Source organism: Pan paniscus, chromosome 19 (assembly GCF_029289425.2).
Source record: "Pan paniscus chromosome 19, NHGRI_mPanPan1-v2.0_pri, whole genome shotgun sequence".
Lineage (NCBI taxonomy): Eukaryota > Metazoa > Chordata > Mammalia > Primates > Hominidae > Pan > Pan paniscus.
Genome location: NC_073268.2, coordinates 47,924,968 through 47,947,123, shown reverse-complemented (window position 1 = coordinate 47,947,123; position 22,156 = coordinate 47,924,968).

The following is a 22,156-nucleotide window of genomic DNA, read 5'->3' as shown; positions in this document are numbered from 1 at the left end:
CCATTCCTTTCCATTCCATTTGGGTTGATTCCATCCCATTCCATTCCGGTCCATTCCATTGCATTCGGGATGATTCCATCCCATTCCATTCCATTCAATTCCACTCGGGTTAATTCCATTCCATTCCATTCCATTCCATGATATTCCATTCCATTCCTTTCCGGTTGATTCCATTTGATTCCATTCCATTCCATTCCATTCCTTTCTATTCCATTCCATTCCTTCCGGGTTGATTCCATTTCATTGCATTCCAATTCATGCCATTAGATTCCATTCCGTTCGGGTTGATTCCATTCCATTCCATTCAGTTCCATTGCATTCCATTCCCTTTGGAATGATTCCATTCCTTTCCCTTCCATTCCATTCCATTCAATTCCATTCCATTAGGTTTGGTTCCTTTCCATTCCGTTCCCTTGCATTCCATTCCATTCGCGTTGAGTCCATTCGCTTCCTTCCCATTCAATTCCATACCATTCCATTCCATTCCGGTTGATTCCATTCCTTTCCGTTCCATTCCATTCCATTGCATTCCATTCCATTCCATTACATTCGGGTTGATTACATTCAATTTCATTCCGTTCCATTCCATTCTATTCTGGTTGATTCCATTCCATTACATCCCTTTGAATTCGATTCCATTCCATTCGGGTCCATTCCATTCCATTGATTTACGTTCCTTTCCATTCGGGTTGAATCCATTCCATTCCATTTCATTCCATTGCATTCCATTCCATTCCATTCCATTCGGGTTTATTCCATTCCATTCCCTTCCATTCCATTCCATTCCATTCCATTCCATTCCATTCCATTCGGGTTGATTCCATTCCATTCCATTCCATTCCATTCCATTCGTGTTGATTCCATTCCATTCCAATCCATTCCATTCCAATCCATTCCATCCCACTCCATTCCATTCCATTTCACTCCATTCCATTCCATTCCATTCAATTCGAGTTGATTCCGTTCCATTCCATTCCATTCCATTCCATTACATTACGTTCCATTCCCTTCTGGTTGATTCCATTCCATTCCATTCCATTAGGGTTGTTTCCATTCCATTCCATTCCATTCCATTCCATTCCATTCCATTCCGTTCCCTTGCATTCCATTTGGGTTGATTCCTTTCCATTCCATTCTATTCCATTCCATTCCATTCGGGTTGAATCCATTCCATTCCATTCCATTCCATTCCATTCGGGTTGATTCCATTTGAGTCCATTCGATTCCATTTCAATCCATTCTATTCCATTCCATTCCATTCCAATCCGTTACATTCCATTCCATTCCATGCCATTAGTGTAGGTTCCATTGCATTCCATTCCATTCCATTCCCTTCCATTCCATTTGGGTTGATTCCTTTCCATTCCATTCTATTCCATTCCATTCCATTCCATTCGGCTTGAATCCATTCCATTCCATTCCATTCCAATCCATTCCATTCCATTCCATTCGGGTGGATTCCATGCGATTCCCTTCCATTCCATTCCATTCTATTCCATTCCATTCCATTCCATTTCGGTTGATTCCATTCCATTCCATTCCATTTCAATCGAATCCTTTCCATTCAATTCCATTCCATTCCATTTGGGTTGATTCCATTCCATTCCATTCCATTCCATTCCATTCCATTCCATTCCATTCCATTCGGGATTACTCCATTCCATTCCTTTCCATTCCATTTGGGTTGATTCCATTCCATTCCATTCCATTCCATTCCATTCGGGATGATTCCATTCCACACATTTTCATACCATTCCATTCAATTCCACTCGGGTTGATTCCATTCCATTCTATTCCACTCCATTCCATTCCATTCCATTCTATTTCATTCCATTCCATGATATTCCAGTCCATTCCATTCCGGTTGATTCCATTCGATTCCATTCCATTCCATTCCATTCCATTCCATTCCATTCCATTCCATAGAGTTGATTAAATTCCATTCCATTCCAATCCATTCTTTTCCATTCCATTCAAATACATTCCCTTCCATTCCATTCCATTAGTGTTGATTCCATTCCACTCCATTCCATTCCATTCCATTCCATTCCCTTCCATTTCATTCCATTCCATTCCATTCCATTCCATTCCATTCCATTCCATTCCATTCCATTCCGTTCCATTCCCTTCGGATTGATTCCATTCCAATCAATTCCGTTCCATTCCATTCCATTCCATTCCATTCCATTCCATTTCATTCCATTCCTTTCCATTCCATTCCATTCCATTCTATTCCATTCCATTCCTGTTGATTCCATTCAATTCCATTCCATTCCACTCCATTTCATTCGGGTTCATTCCATTCCATTCCGTTCCATTCCATTACAATCCATTCAATTCGGTTGGATTCCATTCCATTCCATTCTATTCCATTCCATTCCATTCGGGATGATTCCATTCCATTCCATTCCACTCCATTCAATTCCACTCAGGTTGATTCCATTCCATTCCATTCCATTCCATTCCATTCCATTCCATTCGGGATGATTCCATTCCATTCCATTCAATTCCATTCCATTCCACTCGGATTGATTCCATTCCATTCCATTCCATTCCATTCCATTCCATTCCATTCCATGATATTCCATTCCATTCCATTCCGACTGATTCCATTCGATTCCATTCCATCGCATTCCATTCCATTCCTTTCTATTGCATTCCATAAGAGTTGATTAAATTCCATTCCATTCCATTCCATTCCATTCATTCCGTTCCATTCCATTCCATTCCATTCCATTCCATTCCATTTGGGTAGATTACATTTGAGTCCATTCCATTCCATTCCATTCCATTCAATTGCATTCCAATCGTGTTGATTCCATTCCATTCCATTCCACTCCATTCCATTCCATTGCATTCCATTCATGTTGATTTCATTCCATTCCATTCTATTCCATTCCATTCCATTCCATTCCATTCCATTCCATTCCATTCTATTCCATTCCATTCCATTCCATTCTTTTCCATTCCATTCCATTCCATTCCATTCCTTTCCCTTCTGGTTGATTCCATTGCAATCCATTCCATTCCATTCCATTCCATTCCATTATGTTTGATTCCATTCCATTCCATTCCATTCCATTCCCTTCCATTCTATTTGGGTTGATTCCTTTCCATTACAATCTATTACATTCAATTCCATTCCATTGTGGTTGATTCCATTCCATTCCATTCCATTCCATTCCATTCGGGTGGATTCCATGCGATTCCATTCCATTCCATTCCATTCAATTCCATATCGGTTGATTCCATTCCATTCCATTCCTTTCCATTCCATTTGGGTTGATTCCATCCCATTCCATTCCGGTCCATTCCATTGCATTCGGGATGATTCCATCCCATTCCATTCCATTCAATTCCACTCGGGTTAATTCCATTCCATTCCATTCCATTCCATGATATTCCATTCCATTCCTTTCCGGTTGATTCCATTTGATTCCATTCCATTCCATTCCATTCCTTTCTATTCCATTCCATTCCTTCCGGGTTGATTCCATTTCATTGCATTCCAATTCATGCCATTAGATTCCATTCCGTTCGGGTTGATTCCATTCCATTCCATTCAGTTCCATTGCATTCCATTCCCTTTGGAATGATTCCATTCCTTTCCCTTCCATTCCATTCCATTCAATTCCATTCCATTAGGTTTGGTTCCTTTCCATTCCGTTCCCTTGCATTCCATTCCATTCGCGTTGAGTCCATTCGCTTCCTTCCCATTCAATTCCATACCATTCCATTCCATTCCGGTTGATTCCATTCCTTCCCGTTCCATTCCATTCCATTGCATTCCATTCCATTCCATTACATTCGGGTTGATTACATTCAATTTCATTCCGTTCCATTCCATTCTATTCTGGTTGATTCCATTCCATTACATCCCTTTGAATTCGATTCCATTCCATTCGGGTCCATTCCATTCCATTGATTTACGTTCCTTTCCATTCGGGTTGAATCCATTCCATTCCATTTCATTCCATTGCATTCCATTCCATTCCATTCCATTCCATTCCATTCGGGTTTATTCCATTCCATTCCCTTCCATTCCGTTCCATTCCATTCCATTCCATTCCATTCCATTCGGGTTGATTCCATTCCATTCCATTCCATTCCATTCCATTCGTGTTGATTCCATTCCATTCCAATCCATTCCATTCCAATCCATTCCATCCCACTCCATTCCATTCCATTTCACTCCATTCCATTCCATTCCATTCAATTCGAGTTGATTCCGTTCCATTCCATTCCATTCCATTCCATTACATTACGTTCCATTCCCTTCTGGTTGATTCCATTCCATTCCATTCCATTAGGGTTGTTTCCATTCCATTCCATTCCATTCCATTCCATTCCATTCCATTCCGTTCCCTTGCATTCCATTTGGGTTGATTCCTTTCCATTCAATTCTATTCCATTCCATTCCATTCGGGTTGAATCCATTCCATTCTATTCCATTCCATTCCACTCGGCTTGATTCCTTTCAATTCCATTCTATTCCATTCCATTCCATTCCATTCCATTCCCATTCGGGTTCATTCCATTCCAGTCCATTCCATTCCATTCCATTCCATTACGTTCCATAAGTGTTGATTCCATTCTATTCCATTCTACTGTATTCCCTCCAATTCCATTCCATTCCATTCCACTCCTTTACATTCCATTCCATTCCAAAGGGTTGATTCCATTCTATTCCATTCTCTTCTATTCCATCCAATTCCATTCCATTCCATTCCATAAGATTTGATTAAATTCCATTCCATTCCATTCCATTCATTCCTTTCCATTCCATTCCTTTCCATTCCATTCCATTCCATTCCATTTGGGTAGATTACATTTGAGTCCATTCCATTCCATTCCATTCCATTCCATTCCATTGCATTCCATTCGTGTTGATTCCATTCCATTCCATTCCACTCCATTCCATTCCATTGCATTCCATTCATGTTGATTTCATTCCATTCCATTCTATTCCATTCCATTCCATTCCATTCCATTCCATTCCATTCTATTCCATTCCATTCCTTTCCATTCTTTTCCATTCCATTCCATTCCATTCCATTCCTTTCCCTTCTGGTTGATTCCATTGCAATCCATTCCATTCCATTCCATTCCATTCCATTCCATTCCATTAGGTTTGATTCCATTCCATTCCATTCCATTCCATTCCCTTCCATTCTATTTGGGTTGATTCCTTTCCATTACAATCTATTCCATTCCAATCCATTCCATTAGGGTTGATTCCATTCCATTCCATTCCATTCCATTCGGGTGGATTCCATGCGATTCCATTCCATTCCATTCCATTCCATTCAATTCCATTCGGGATTACTCCATTCCATTCCTTTGAATTCCATTTGGGTTGATTCCATTCCATTCCATTCCATTCCATTCCATTCGGGATGATTGCATTCCATACTTTTTGATACCATTCCATTCAATTCCACACGGGTTGATTCCATTCCATTCTATTCCACTCCATTCCATTCCATTCCATTCTATTCCATTCCAATCCATGATATTCCATTCCATTCCATTCCGGTTGGTTCCATTCGATTCCATTCGATTCCATTCCATTCCCTTCCATTCCATTCCATTCCATAAGAGTTGATTAAATTCCATTCCATTCCAATCTATTCTTTTCCATTCCATTCAAATCCATTCCCTTCCATTCCATTCCATTAGTGTTGATTCCATTCCACTCCATTCCATTCCATTCCATTCCATTCCATTCCATTTCATTCCATTCCATTCCATTCCATTCCATTCCATTACGTTCCATTCCCTTCGGATTGATTCCATTCCAATCAATTCCGTTCCATTCCATTCCATTCCATTCCATTCCATTTCATTCCATTCCTTTCCATTCCATTCCATTCCATTCTATTCCATTCCATTCGTGTTGATTCCATTCCATTCCATTCCATTCCACTCCATTTCATTCGGGTTCATTCCATTCCATTCCGTTACATTCCATTACAATCCATTTAATTCGGTTGGATTCCATTCCATTCCATTCTATTCCATTCCATTCCATTCCATTCCATTCCATTCGGGATGATTCCATTCCATTCCATTCCACTCCATTCAATTCCACTCAGGTTGATTCCATTCCATTCCATTCCATTCCATTCCATTCCATTCCATTCGGGATGATTCCATTCCATTCCATTCCATTAGTGTTGATTCCATTGCATTCCATTCCATTCCATTCGCGTTAATGCCATTCGATTCCATTCCATTCGAATCTATTCCATTCCATTCCACTCTGGTTGATTTCTTCCAATTCTATTCTATTCCATTGCATTCCATTCCATTCCATTCCTTTCCATTCCATTCCATTCCATTCCCATTCGTGTTGATTCCATTCCTTTCCATTCCATTCCATTCCATTCCATAAGGTTGATTCCATTCTATTCCATTCTATTCCATTCCAACGAATTCCATTACATTCCATTCCATAAGAGTTGATTAAATTCAATTCCATTCCACTCCATTCCATTCCATTCCGCTCCATGCCATTCCATTCTATTCCATTCCATTCCATTACATTACATTCTATTCCATTCCTTTCCATTCCATTCCATTCCATTCCATTATCTTCGGGTTGATTCCATTCCAATCCATTCCATTCCATTCCATTCCATTCCATTCCATTCCATTCCATTCCATTCCATTCGGGTTGATTCCGTTCCTTTCCACTGCTTTTAATTCCATTCCATTCCAATCGATTCCATTTGGGTTGTTTCCATTCCATTCCATTCCATTCCATTCCATTATATTGCATTGCAGTCCATTACATTCGGGTTGATTCCATTCCATTCCAGTCCATTCCATTCCATTCCATTCCATCCCATTGCATTCCATTCGTTTTGATTCCATTCCATTCCATTCCATTCCATTCCATTTCATTCTGGTTGATTCCATTCGATTCCATTCCATTCCATTCCATTCCATTCCATTCCATTCCATTCGAGTTGATTCCATTTGTTTCCACTCCATTTATTTCCATTCCATTCCAATCCATTCCATTTGGGTTGATTCCATTCCATTCCATTCCATTGTGTTACATTACATTCAAGTCCATTCGATTCGGGTTGATTCCGTTCCATTCCATTCCATTCCATTCCATTCCATTCCATCCCATTCCATTCCATTTGGTTTGATTCCATTCCATTCCATAACATTACATTACATTTCATTCCAGTCCATTCCATTCGGTTTGATTCCATTCCATTCCATTCCATTCCATTCTGGTTGATTCCATTCCATTCCATTCCATTCCATTCGGTTCCATTCCATACCATTGCTTTCCATTCCATTCCATTCCGGTTGATTCCATTCCATTCCATTTCATTCCATTCCATTCCATTTCACTCCATTCCATTCCATTTCACTCCATTCCATTCCATTTCACTCTATTCCATTCCATTTCACTCCATTCCATTCCATTTCACTCCATTCCATTCCTTTCCATTGCATTCCATTCCATTCCATTCCATTCCATTGCATTCCATTCCATTCCATTCCATTCCATTCCATTCCATTCCATTCCATTCCATTCCATTCGGATTGATTCCACTCCATTCCATTCCATTCCATTGTTGTTGATTCCAGTCGATTCCATTCCATTCCATTCCATTCCGTTCGGGTTGATTCCATTCCATTCCATTCAATTTCATTCCATTCCATTCTATTCTATTGTGGTTGATTCCATTCCACTCCATTCCATTCCATTTCTTTCAATTCCATTCCATTCGTGTCCATTCCATTCCATTCCTTTACGTTGCATTCCATTCGGGTTGAATGCATTCCATTCCATTCCATTCCATTCCATTCCCTTCCATTCCATTCCATTCCATTCGGGTTGATTCCATTCCATTCCATTCCATTACATTCGTGTTGATTCCATTCCATTCCAATCCATTCCATCCCACTCCATTCCATTCCATTAGTGTTGATTCCATTCCATTCCATTCCATTCCATTCCATTCCATTCCATTCCATTCGCGTTGATGCCATTCGATTCCATTCCATTCCATTCCATTCCATTCCATTCCATTCCATTCCCATTCGTGTTGATTCCATTCCTTTCCATTCCATTCCATTCCATAAGGTTGATTCCATTCTATTCCATTCTATTCCATTCCAACGAATTCCATTCCATAAGAGTTGATTAAATTCCATTCCATTCCACTCCATTCCATTCCATTCCGCTCCATGACATTCCATTCTATTCCATTCCATTCCATTCCATTCCACTCTATTCCATTCCATTCCATTCCTTTCCATTCCATTCCATTATCTTCGGGTTGATTCCATTCCAATCCATTCCATTCCATTCCATTCGGGTTGATTCCGTTCCTTTCCACTGCTTTTAATTCCATTCCATTCCAATCGATTCCATTTGGGTTGTTTCCATTCCATTCCATTCCATTCCATTCCATTCCATTATATTGCATTGCAGTCCATTAAATTCGGGTTGATTCCATTCCATTCCAGTCCATTCCATTCCATTCCATTCCATTCCATCCCATTCCATTCCATTCGGTTTGATTCCATTCCATTCCATTCCATTCCATTCCATTTCATTCTGTTTGATTCCATTCGATTCCATTCCATTCCATTCCATTCCATTCCATTCTGGTTTATTCCATTCCATTCCATTCCATTCCATTCCATTCCATTCCATTCCATTCCATTCAGGTTGATTCCATTCGTTTCCACTCCATTTAATTCCATTCCATTCCAATCCATTCCATTTGTGTTGATTCCATTCCATTCCATTCCATTGTGTTACATTACATTCAAGTCCATTCGATTCGGCTTGATTCCATTCCATTTCATTCCAGTCCATTCCATTCCATTCCATTCCATCCCATTCCATTCCATTTGGTTTGATTCCATTCCATTCCATTCCATTCCATTCCATTCCATTCCATTCGGTTCCATTCCATACCATTCCTTTCCATTCCATTCAATTCCGGTTGATTCCATTCTATTCCATTTCACTCCATTCCATTCCATTTCACTCCATTCCATTCCATTTCACTCCATTCCATTCCATTTCACTGCATTCCATTCCATTCCATTCCATTCCATTCCATTCCATTCCATTGCATTCCATTCCATTCCATTGCATTCCATTCCATTCCATTCCATTCCATTCCATTCCATTCGGATTGATTCCATTCCATTCCATTCCATTCCATTCTTGTTTATTCCAGTCGATTCCATTCCATTCCATTCCATTCCGTTCGGGTTGATTCCATTCCATTCCATTCCATTTAATTCGATTCCATTCCATTTGGGTTGAGTCCATTCCATTCCATTCCATTCCATTCCATCCCATTATATTCCAGTTCATGCCATTCGGGTTGATTCCATTCCACTCCATTCCATTGCATTCCATTACATTCAATTCCATTGCATTCCATTCCATTCGTGTTGATTAGATTCCATTCCATTCCATTCCATTCCATTCCATTCCATTCCATCCCATTCCATTCGGTTTGATTAAATTCCTTTCCATTCCATTCCATTCCATTCCATTCCATTCCATTCCATTCGGGATGATTCCATTCCATTCCGTTCCATACCATTACATTCAATTCCACTCGGGTTGATTCCATTCCATTCCATTCCATTCCATTCCATGATATTCCATTCCATTCCATTCCGTTTGATTCCATTCGATTCCATTCGATTGCATTCCATTCCATTCCATTTCATAAGAGTTGATTATATTCCATTCCAGTCCATTCCATTCCACTCCATTCCATTCCATTGCATTCCATTCCATTCCTGTTGATTCGACTCCATTCCATTCCATTCCATTCCATTCCATCCCATTCCATTCGGGTTGATTCCATTCCATTCCATTCCATTCCATTCCATTCCATTCGGGATGATACCATTCCATTCCATTCCATTCCATTCCCCTTGGGTTTATTCCCTTCCATTCCATTCCATTCCAGTCCATTCCATTCCACTCCATTCCGTTCCATTCCATTCCATTCTATGATTTTCCATTCCATTCCATTCGGGTTGCTTCCGTTCGATTCCATTCCAATCCATTCCTTTCCGTTCCAGTCCTTTCGTGTTGATTCCATTTCATTCCATTTCATTGCATTCCATTAGCGTTGAGTCCATTCGATTCCATCCCATTCCATTCCATTCCCTTCCATTACCGTTTGTTCCATTCCATTCCATTCCATTGCACTCCATTCCATTCCATTCCATTCTGGTTTATTCCATTCCATTCCATTCCATTCCATTCCATTCCATTCCATTCCATTCGTGTTGATTCCATTCCTTTCCACTCCATTTAATTCCATTCCATTCCTTTCCATTCCATTTGGGTTGATTTCATTCCATTCCATTGCATTCCATGCCATTACATTCCAGTCCATCCCATTCGGGTTGATTCCATTCCATTCCAGTCCATTCCATTCCATTCAATTCCATCCCATTCCATTCCATTTGCGTTGATTCCATTCCATTCCACTCCATTCCATTCCATTCTTTAGGGTTGATTCCTTTCCATTCGATTCCATTCCGTTCCATTCCATTCCATTCCATTAGGGCTGATTCCATTCCATTCCATTCCATTCCGTTCCACTCCATTCCATTGCATTCCATTCCATTCAATTCCATTGCATTCCATTCCATTCGTGTTGATTAGATTCCATTCCATTCCATTCCATTCCATTCCATTCCATCCCATTCCATTCGGTTTGATTCCATTCCTTTCCATTCCATTCCATTCCATTCCATTGCATTCCATTCCATTCCATTCGGGATGATTCCATTCCATTCCGTTCCATACCATTACATTCAATTCCACTCGGGTTGATTCCATTCCATTCCATTCCATTCCATTCCATGATATTCCATTCCATTCCATTCCGGTTGATTCCATTCGATTCCATTCGATTGCATTCCATTCCATTCCATTTCATAAGAGTTGATTATATTCCATTCCATTCCATTCCATTCCATTCCGTTCCGTTCCATTCCATTCCATTCCATTCCATTCCATTCCATTCGGGTTGATTCCATTCGAGTCCATTCCATTCCAATCCATTCTATTCCCTTCCATTCAATTCCATTTCATTGCATTCCATTCCATTCCATTATTGTTGATTCCATTCCATTCCATTCCATACCATTACATTCAATTCCACTCGGGTTGATTCCATTCCATTCTATTTCTCTCCATTCCATTCCATTCCATTATATTCCATTCCATTCCATTCCGGTTGATTCCAATCGATTCGATTCCATTCCATTCCATTCCATTCCATTCCATTCCATTCCAAAGAGTTGATTAAATTGCATTCCATTCCAATCCATTCTTTTCCATTCCATTCAAATCCATTCCCTTCCATTCCATTCCATTAGTGTTGATTCCATTCCACTCCATTCCATTCCATTCCATTCCATTCCCTTCCATTTCATTCCATTCCATTCCATTCCATTCCATTCCATTCCATTCCATTACGTTCCATTCCCTTCGGATTGATTCCATTCCAATCAATTCCGTTCCATTCCATTCCATTCCATTCCATTCCATTCCATTCCATTTCATTCCATTCCTTTCCATTCCATTCCATTCCATTCTATTCCATTCCATTCGTGTTGATTCCATTCCATTCCATTTCATTCCACTCCATTTCATTCGGGTTCATTCCATTCCATTCCGTTCCATTCCATTACAATCCATTCAATTCGGTTGGATTCCATTCCGTTACATTCTATTCCTTTCCGTTCCATTCCATTCGGGATGATTCCATTCCATTCCATTCCACTCCATTCAATTCCACTCAGGTTGATTCCATTCCATTCCATTCCATTCCATTCCATTCCATGATATTCCATTCCATTCCATTCCGACTGATTCCATTCGATTCCATTCCATGGCACTCCATTCCATTCCTTTCCATTGAATTCCATAAGTGTTGATTAAATTCCATTCCATTCCATTCCATTCCATTCCATTCCGTTCCGTTCCATTCCATTCCATTTCATTCCATTCCATTCGGGTTGATTCCATTCGAGTCCATTCCATTCCACTGCAATCCATTCTATTCCATTCCTTTGCATTCCATTCCATTCCATTCCATTCCATTCCATTCGTGTTGATTCTATTCCTTTCCATTGCATTCCATTCCACTCCATTCCCTTCCATTCCACTCCATTTCATTCCATTTCATTACATTGTATTCCATTCCATTCCATTCCATTACATTACATTCCATTCCCTTCGGGTTGATTCCATTCCAATCCATTCCATTCTATTCCATTAGGGTTGATTGCATTCCATTCCATTCCATTCCCTTCCTTTACTTTGGGTTGATTCATTTCCATTCCATTCTATTCCATTCCATTCGGGTTGATTCCATTCCATTCCATTCCATTAGATTCCATTCCATTCCATTCCATTCCACTCCATTTCATTCGGGTTCATTCCATTCCATTCCATTCCATTCCAGTCCATTCCATTTGAGTTGATTCCTTTCCATTCCGTTCAATTTCATTCCATTCCATTCCATTCCATTCTATTCTATGCTGGGTGATTCCATTCCATTCCATTCCATTCCTTTCCATTCCATTTCATTCGCATCCATTCCATTCCATTCCTTTCCGCTCCATTCCATTCGGGTGCAATCCATTCCATTCCATTTCAATCCTTTCCATTCCATTCCAATCCATTCCATTCCCTTCCATTCCATTCCATTCGGGTTGATTCCATTCCATTGCATTCCATTGCATTCCATTCCATTCCGTTCGGGTTGATTCCATTCCATACAACTCCATTCCATTCCATTCCATTCCATTCCATTCCGGTGGATTCCATTCCATTCCATTCGATTCCAATCCATTCCATTCCATTCCATTCCATTCCATTCCATTCCATTCCATTCCATTACGGTTGATTCCATTCCGTTCCATTCCATTCCATTCCATTCCATTCCATTCGGGTTGACTCCATTGCATTCGATTCCAATCCATTCCACTCCCTTCCATTCCATTCCATTCCATTCGAATTGAATCCATTCCATTCCATTCCATTCAATTCCATTCCATTCCATTCCCTGATATACCATTCCACTCCATTCGGGTTGATTCCATTCGATTCCATTCCATTCCATTGCATTCCATTCCATTCCATTCCTTTTTGGTTTATTCCATTTCATTCCATTCCAATTCATTCCATTAGATTCCATTCCATGCGGGTTGATTCCATTCCATTCCATTCCATTCCATTGCATTGCATTGCATTGCATTCCATTCCATTCCATTCCATTCCATTCCATTGCATTGCATTCCATTCCATTCCATTCCATTCCATTCCATTAGTGTTGTTTCCATTGCATTCCATTCCATTCCATTCGCCTTAATGCCATTCGATTCCATTCCATTCGAATCTATTCCATTCCATTCCACTCTGGTTGATTTCTTCCAATTCTATTCTATTCCATTGCATTCCATTCCATTCCTTTCCATTCCATTCCATTCCATTCCATAAGGTTGATTCCATTGTATTCCATTCAATTCCATTCCATCGAATTTCATTACATTCCATTCCATAAGAGTTGATTAAATTCCATTCCGTTCCACTCCATTCCATTCCATTCCGTTCCATGCCATTCCATTCTATTCCATTCCATTCCATTCCATTGCATTCTATTCCATTCCATTCCATTCCATTCCATTCCATTCCATTCCATTATCTTCGGGTTGATTCCATTCCAATCCATTCCATTCCATTCCATTCCATTCCATTCCATTCCATTCCATTCGGGTTGATTCCATTCCTTTCCACTGCTTTTAATTCCATTCCATTCCAATCGATTCCATTTGGTTTGAATCCATTCCATTCCATTCCATTCCATTATATTGCATTGCAGTCCATTACATTCGGGTTGATTCCATTCCATTCCAGTCCATTCCATTCCATTCCATCCCATTGCATTCCATTCGTTTTGATTCCATTCCATTCCATTCCATTCCATTCCATTCCATTCCATTCCATTTCATTCTGGTTGATTCCATTCTATTCTATTCCATTCCATTCCATTCCATTCCATTCCATTCCATTCGGGTTGATTCCATTTGTTTCCACTCCATTTATTTCCATTCCATTCCAATCCATTCCATTTGGTTTGATTCCATTCCATTCCATTCCATTGTCTTACGTTACATTCAAGTCCATTCGATTCGGGTTGATTCCGTTCCATTCCATTCCAGTCCATTCCATTCCATTCCATTCCATCCCTTTCCATTCCATTTGGTTTGATTCCATTCCATTCCATACCATTACATTACATTTCATTCCAGTCCATTCCATTCGGTTTGATTCCATTCCATTCCATTCTGGTTGATTCCATTCCATTCCATTCCATTCCATTCCATTCGGTTCCATTCCATACCATTCCTTTCCATTCCATTCCATTCCGGTTGATTCCATTCCATTCCATTTCATTCCATTCCATTCCATTTCACTCCATTCCATTCCTTGTCACTCTATTCCATTCCATTTCACTCCATTCCATTCCATTTCACTCCATTCCATTCCATTTCACTCCATTCCATTCCTTTCCATTGCATTCCATTCCATTCCATTACATTCCATTCCATTGCATTCCATTCCATTCCATCCCATTCCATTCCATTCGGATTGATTCCACTCCATTCCATTCCATTCCATTCTTGTTGATTCCAGTCGATTCCATTCCATTCCATTCCATTCCGTTCGGGTTGATTCCATTCCATTCCATTCCATTCCAGTCCATTCCATTCGAGTTGATTCCATTCCATTCCATTCAATTTCATTCCATTCCATTCTATTGTATTCTGGTTGATTCCATTCCACTCCATTCCATTCCATTTCTTTCAATTCCATTCCATTCGAGTCCATTCCATTCCATTCCTTTACGTTCCACTCCATTCGGGTTGAGTGCATTCCATTCCATTCCATTCCATTCCATTCCATTCCCTTCCATTCCATTCCATTCCATTCGGGTTGATTCCATTCCATTCCATTCCATTCCATTCGTGTTGATTCCATTCCATTCCAATCCATTCCATCCCACTCCATTCCATTCCATTAGTGTTGATTCCATTCCATTCCATTCCATTTCATTCCATTCCATTCTCGTTGATGCCATTCGATTCCATTCCATTCCATTCTATTCCATTCCATTCCACTCGGCTTGATTCCTTTCAATTCCATTCTATTCCATTCCATTCCATTCCATTCCATTCCCATTCGGGTTCATTCCTTTCCAGTCCATTCCATTCCATTCCATTCCATTCCGTTCCCTTCCATAAGTGTTGATTCCATTCTATTCCATTCTACTGTATTCCCTCCAATTCCATTCCATTCCATTCCATTCCACTCCTTTACATTCCATTCCATTCCAAAGGGTTGATTCCATTCTATTCCATTCTCTTCTATTCCATCCAATTCCATTCCATTCCATTCCATTCATTCCGTTCCATTCCATTCCATTCCATTCCATTCCATTCCATTCCATTCCATTTGGGTAGATTACATTTTAGTCCATTCCATTCCATTCCATTCCATTCCATTCCATTCCATTGCATTCCATTCGTGTTGATTCCATTCCATTCCACTCCATTCCATTCCATTGCATTCCATTCATCTTGATTTCATTCCATTCCATTCTATTCCATTCCATTTAATTCCATTCCATTCCATTCCATTCTATTCCATTCCATTCCATTCCATTCTTTTCCATTCCATTCCATTCCATTCCATTCCTTTCCCTTCTGGTTGATTCCATTGCAATCCATTCCATTCCATTCCATTCCATTCCATTCCATTAGGTTTGATTCCATTCCATTCCATTCCATTCCATCCCCTTCCATTCTATTTGGGTTGATTCCTTTCCATTACAACTATTCCATTCCATTCCATTCCATTAGGGTTGATTCCATTCCATTCCATTCCATTCCATTCCATTCCATTCCATTCGGGTGGATTCCATGCGATTCCATTCCATTCCATTCCATTCCATTCCATTCAATTCCATTCGGGATTACTCCATTCCATTCGTTTGAATTCCATTTAGGTTGATTCCATTCCATTCCATTCCATTCCATTCCATTCGGGATGATTGCATTCCATACTTTTTGATACCATTCCATTCAATTCCACACGGGTTGATTCCATTCCATTCTATTCCACTCCATTCCATTCCATTCCATTCCATTCCATAAGAGTTGATTAAATTCCATTCCATTCCAATCCATTCTTTTCCATTCCATTCAAATCCATTCCCTTCCATTCCATTCCATTAGTGTTGATTCCATTCAACTCCATTCCATTCCATTCCATTCCATTCCCTTCCATTTCATTCCATTCCATTCCATTACGTTCCATTCCCTTCGGATTGATTCCATTCCAATCAATTCCGTTCCATTCCATTCCATTCCATTTCATTCCATTCCTTTCCATTCCATTCCATTCCATTCTATTCCATTCCATTCGTGTTGATTCCATTCCATTCCATTCCATTCCACTCCATTTCATTCGGGTTCATTCCATTCCATTCCGTTCCATTCCATTACAATCCATTTAATTCGGTTGGATTCCATTCCATTCCATTCCATTCCATTCCATTCCATTCCATTAGTGTTGATTCCATTGCATTCCATTCCATTCCATTCGCGTTAATGCCATTCGATTCCATTCCATTCGAATCTATTCCATTCCATTCCACTCTGGTTGATTTCTTCCAATTCTATTCTATTCCATAGCATTCCTTTCCATTCCATTCCATTCCATTCCATTCCATTCCATTCCCATTCGTGTTGATTCCATTCCTTTCCATTCCATTCCATTCCATAAGGTTGATTCCATTCTATTCCATTCTATTCCATTCCAACGAATTCCATTACATTCCATTCCATAAGAGTTGATTAAATTCCATTCCATTCCACTCCATTCCATTCCATTCCGCTCCATGACATTCCATTCTATTCCATTCCATTCCATTCCATTCCACTCTATTCCATTCCATTCCATTCCTTTCCATTCCATTCCATTATCTTCGGGTTGATTCCATTCCAATCCATTCCATTCCATTCCATTCGGGTTGATTCCGTTCCTTTCCACTGCTTTTAATTCCATTCCATTCCAATCGATTCCATTTGGGTTGTTTCCATTCCATTCCATTCCATTCCATTCCATTCCATTCCATTATATTGCATTGCAGTCCATTAAATTCGGGTTGATTCCATTCCATTCCAGTCCATTCCATTCCATTCCATTCCATTCCATCCCATTCCATTCCATTCGGTTTGATTCCATTCCATTCCATTCCATTTCATTCTGGTTGATTCCATTCGATTCCATTCCATTCCATTCCATTCCATTCCATTCTGGTTTATTCCATTCCATTCCATTCCATTCCATTCCATTCCATTCCATTCAGGTTGATTCCATTCGTTTCCACTCCATTTAATTCCATTCCATTCCAATCCATTCCATTTGGGTTGATTCCATTCCATTCCATTCCATTGTGTTACATTACATTCAAGTCCATTCGATTCGGCTTGATTCCATTCCATTTCATTCCAGTCCATTCCATTCCATTCCATTCCATCCCATTCCATTCCATTTGGTTTGATTCCATTCCATTCCATTCCATTCCATTCCATTCCATTCGGTTCCATTCCATACCATTCCTTTCCATTCCATTCAATTCCGGTTGATTCCATTCTATTCCATTTCACTCCATTCCATTCCATTTCACTCCATTCCATTCCATTTCACTCCATTCCATTCCATTTCACTGCATTCCATTCCATTCCATTCCATTCCATTCCATTCCATTCCATTCCATTGCATTCCATTCCATTCCATTCCATTCCATTCGGATTGATTCCATTCCATTCCATTCCATTCCATTCTTGTTGATTCCAGTCGATTCCATTCCATTCCATTCCATTCCGTTCGGGTTGATTCCATTCCATTCCATTCCATTTAATTCGATTCCATTCCATTTGGGTTGAGTCCATTCCATTCCATTCCATTCCATTCCATCCCATTATATTCCAGTTCATGCCATTCGGGTTGATTCCATTCCACTCCATTCCATTGCATTCCATTCCATTCAATTCCATTGCATTCCATTCCATTCGTGTTGATTAGATTCCATTCCATTCCATTCCATTCCATTCCATTCCATCCCATTCCATTCGGTTTGATTAAATTCCTTTCCATTCCATTCCATTCCATTCCATTCCATTCCATTCGGGATGATTCCATTCCATTCCGTTCCATACCATTACATTCAATTCCACTCGGGTTGATTCCATTCCATTCCATTCCATTCCATTCCATGATATTCCATTCCATTCCATTCCGGTTGATTCCATTCAATTCCATTCGATTGCATTCCATTCCATTCCATTTCATAAGAGTTGATTATATTCCATTCCATTCCATTCCATTCCATTCCGTTCCGTTCCATTCCATTCCATTCCATTCCATTCGGGGTGATTCCATTCGAGTCCATTCCATTCCAATCCATTCTATTCCCTTCCATTCAATTCCATTTCATTCCATTCCATTTCATTCCATTATTGTTGATTCCATTCCATTCCATTCCATTCCATTCCATTCCATTTCATTCCATTAGTGTTGATTCCATTCCATTCCATTCCATTCCATTCCACTCCATTCCCTTCCATTCCACTCCATTCCATTCCTTTCCATTCCATTCTATTCCATTCCATTACATTACATTATATTCCTTTCCCTTCGGGTTGATTCCGTTCCAATCCATTCCATTCCATTCCATCAGGGTTGATTCCATTCCCTTCCATTCCATTCCATTAAATTCCATTCCCTTCCCTTCCATTTGGGTTGATTCCTTTCCATTCCATTCTATTCCATTCCATTCGAGTTGATTCCATTCCATTCCATTCCATTCCATTCCATTGCATTTCGGCTGATTCTATTCCATTCCATTCCTTTCCATTGCATTTGGGTTGATTCCATTCCATTCCATTCCATTCCATTCCATTCCATTCGGGATGATTCCATTCCATTCCATTCCATTCCATCCCATTCCATTCCACTCGGGTTGAGTCCATTCCATTCCATTCCATTCCATTCCATGATATTCCATTCCATTCCATTCCGGTTGATTCCATTCGATTCCATTCGATTGCATTCCATTCCATTCCATTTCATAAGAGTTGATTATATTCCATTCCATTCCATTCCATTCCATTCCGTTCCGTTCCATTCCATTCCATTCCATTCTATTCCATTCGGGTGGATTCCATGCTATTCCATTCCATTCCATTCCATTCCATTCCATTCCATTCCATTTCGACTGATTCTATTCCATTCCATTCCTTTCCATTGCATTTGGGTTGATTCCATTCCATTCCATTCCATTCCTTTCCATTCCATTGGGGTTGATTCCATTCCATTCCATTCCATTCCATTCCATTCCATTCCGTTCCATTCCATTCCATTCCTTTCCATTCCATTCCATTCCATTCCATCAGGGTTTGCTCCATTCCATTCCATTCCATTCCATTCCCTTCCCTTCCATTCCGGCTGATTCTATTCCATTCCATTCCTTTCCATTGCATTTGGGTTGATTCCATTCCATTCCATTCCATTCGGGATGATTCCATTCCATTCCATTCCATTCCATTCCACTCGGGTTGATTCCATTCCATTCCATTCCATTCCATTCCTTTCCATTCCATTCCATTATATTCCATTCCATTCCATTCTGGTTGATTCCATTCGATTCCATTTGATTCCATTCCATTCCATTCCATTCTATTCCATTCCATTCCTTTCGGGTTGATTCCATTTCATTCCATTCCAATTCATTCCATTAGATTCCATTCCGTTCGGTTTGATTCCATTCCATTCCATTCCATTGCATTCCATTCCGTTTGGTATGATTCCATTCCATTCCCTTCCATTCCATTCCTTTCAATTCCATTGCATTAGGGTTGGTTCCATTCCATTCGATTCCCTAGCGTTCCATTCCATTCCATTCGGTTTGATTCCATTCCATCCCATTGCATTCCGTTCCATTCCATTCGCGTTGAGTCCATTCCATTCCATCCCATTCCATTCCATTCCATTCCATGCCGGTGGATTCCATTCCAATCCGTTCCATTCCATTCCATTGCATTCCATTCCATTCCATTCCATTCTTGTTGATTCCAGTCGGTTCCATTCCATTCCATTCCATTCCGTTCGGGTTGATTCCATTCCATTCCATTCCATTTAATTCGATTCCATTCAATTTGGGTTGATTCCATTCCATTCCATTCCATTCCATTCCATTCCATTCCATTCCATTCCATTCCATTCCATTCCATTATATTCGAGTTCATTCCATTCGGGTTGATTCCATTCCAGTCCATTCCATTCCACTCCATTCCATTCCATTGCATTCCATTCCATTCCTGTTGATTCGACTCCATTCCATTCCATTCCATCCCATTCCATTCGGGTTGATTCCATTCCATTCCATTCCATTCCATTCCATTCCATTCCATTCCATTCGGGATGATACCATTCCATTCCATTCCATTCCATTCCCCTTGGGTTTATTCCCTTCCATTCCATTCCATTCCAGTCCATTCCATTCCACTCCATTCCGTTCCATTCCATTCCATTCTATGATTTTCCATTCCATTCCATTCGGGTTGCTTCCGTTCGATTCCATTCCAATCCATTCCTTTCCGTTCCAGTCCTTTCATGTTGATTCCATTTCATTGCATTCCATTAGCGTTGAGTCCATTCGATTCCATCCCATTCCATTCCATTCCCTTCCATTACGGTTTGTTCCATTCCATTCCATTCCATTGCACTCCATTCCATTCCATTCCATTCTGGTTTATTCCATTCCATTCCATTCCATTCCATTCCATTCCATTCCATTCGTGTTGATTCCATTCCTTTCCACTCCATTTAATTCCATTCCATTCCTTTCCATTCCATTTGGGTTGATTTCATTCCATTCCATTGCATTCCATGCCATTACATTCCAGTCCATCCCATTCGGGTTGATTCCATTCCATTCCAGTCCATTCCATTCCACTCAATTCCATCCCATTCCATTCCATTTGCGTTGATTCCATTCCATTCCACTCCATTCCATTCCATTCCTTTAGGGTTGATTCCTTTCCATTCGATTCCATTCCGTTCCATTCCATTCCATTCCATTAGGGTTGATTCCATTCCATTCCATTCCATTCCGTTCCATTCCATTCCTTTGCATTCCATTCCATTCCGGTTGATTCCATTCCACTCAATTTCATTCCATTCCATTCCATTCCATTCAATTCCATTTCATTCCATTCCATTCCATTGCAATCTGGTTGATTTCATTCCATTCCATTACATTCCATTCCATTCACTTCGGGTTGATTCCATTCCATTCCATTCCATTAGGGTTATTTCCAATCCATTCCATTCCATTCCATTCCCTTCCATTCCATTTGGGTTGATTCCTTTCCATTCCATTCTATTCCATTCCATTCGGGTTGAATCCATTCCATTCCATTCCATTCCAATTCATTCCATACCATTCCATTCGGGTGTATTCCATGCGATTCCCTTCCATTCCATTCCGTTCTATTCCATTCCATTCCATTCCATTTCGTTTGATTCCATTCCTTTCCATTTCATTCCATTCCATTCCATTCCATTCCATTCCATTTGGGTTGATTCCATTCCATTCCATTCCATTCCATTCCGTTCCATTCCATTTGGCTTGTTTCCATTCCATTCCATTCTATTCCATTCCATTCCATTCCATTCCATTCGGGATGATTCCATTCCATTCCATTGGATACCATTCCATTCAATTACACTCGGGTTGATTCCATTCCATTCCATTCCATTCCATGATATTCCATACCATTCCATTCCGGTTGATTCCATTCGATTCCATTCGATTTCATTCCATTCCATTCCATTCCATTCCATTCCATAAGAGTTGATTAAATTCCATTCCATTCCATTCCATTCCGTTCCATTCCATTCCCCTTGGGTTTATTCCCTTCCATTCCATTCCATTCCAGTCCATTCCATTCCACTCCATTCCGTTCCATTCCATTCCATTCCATGATTTTCCTTCCTTTC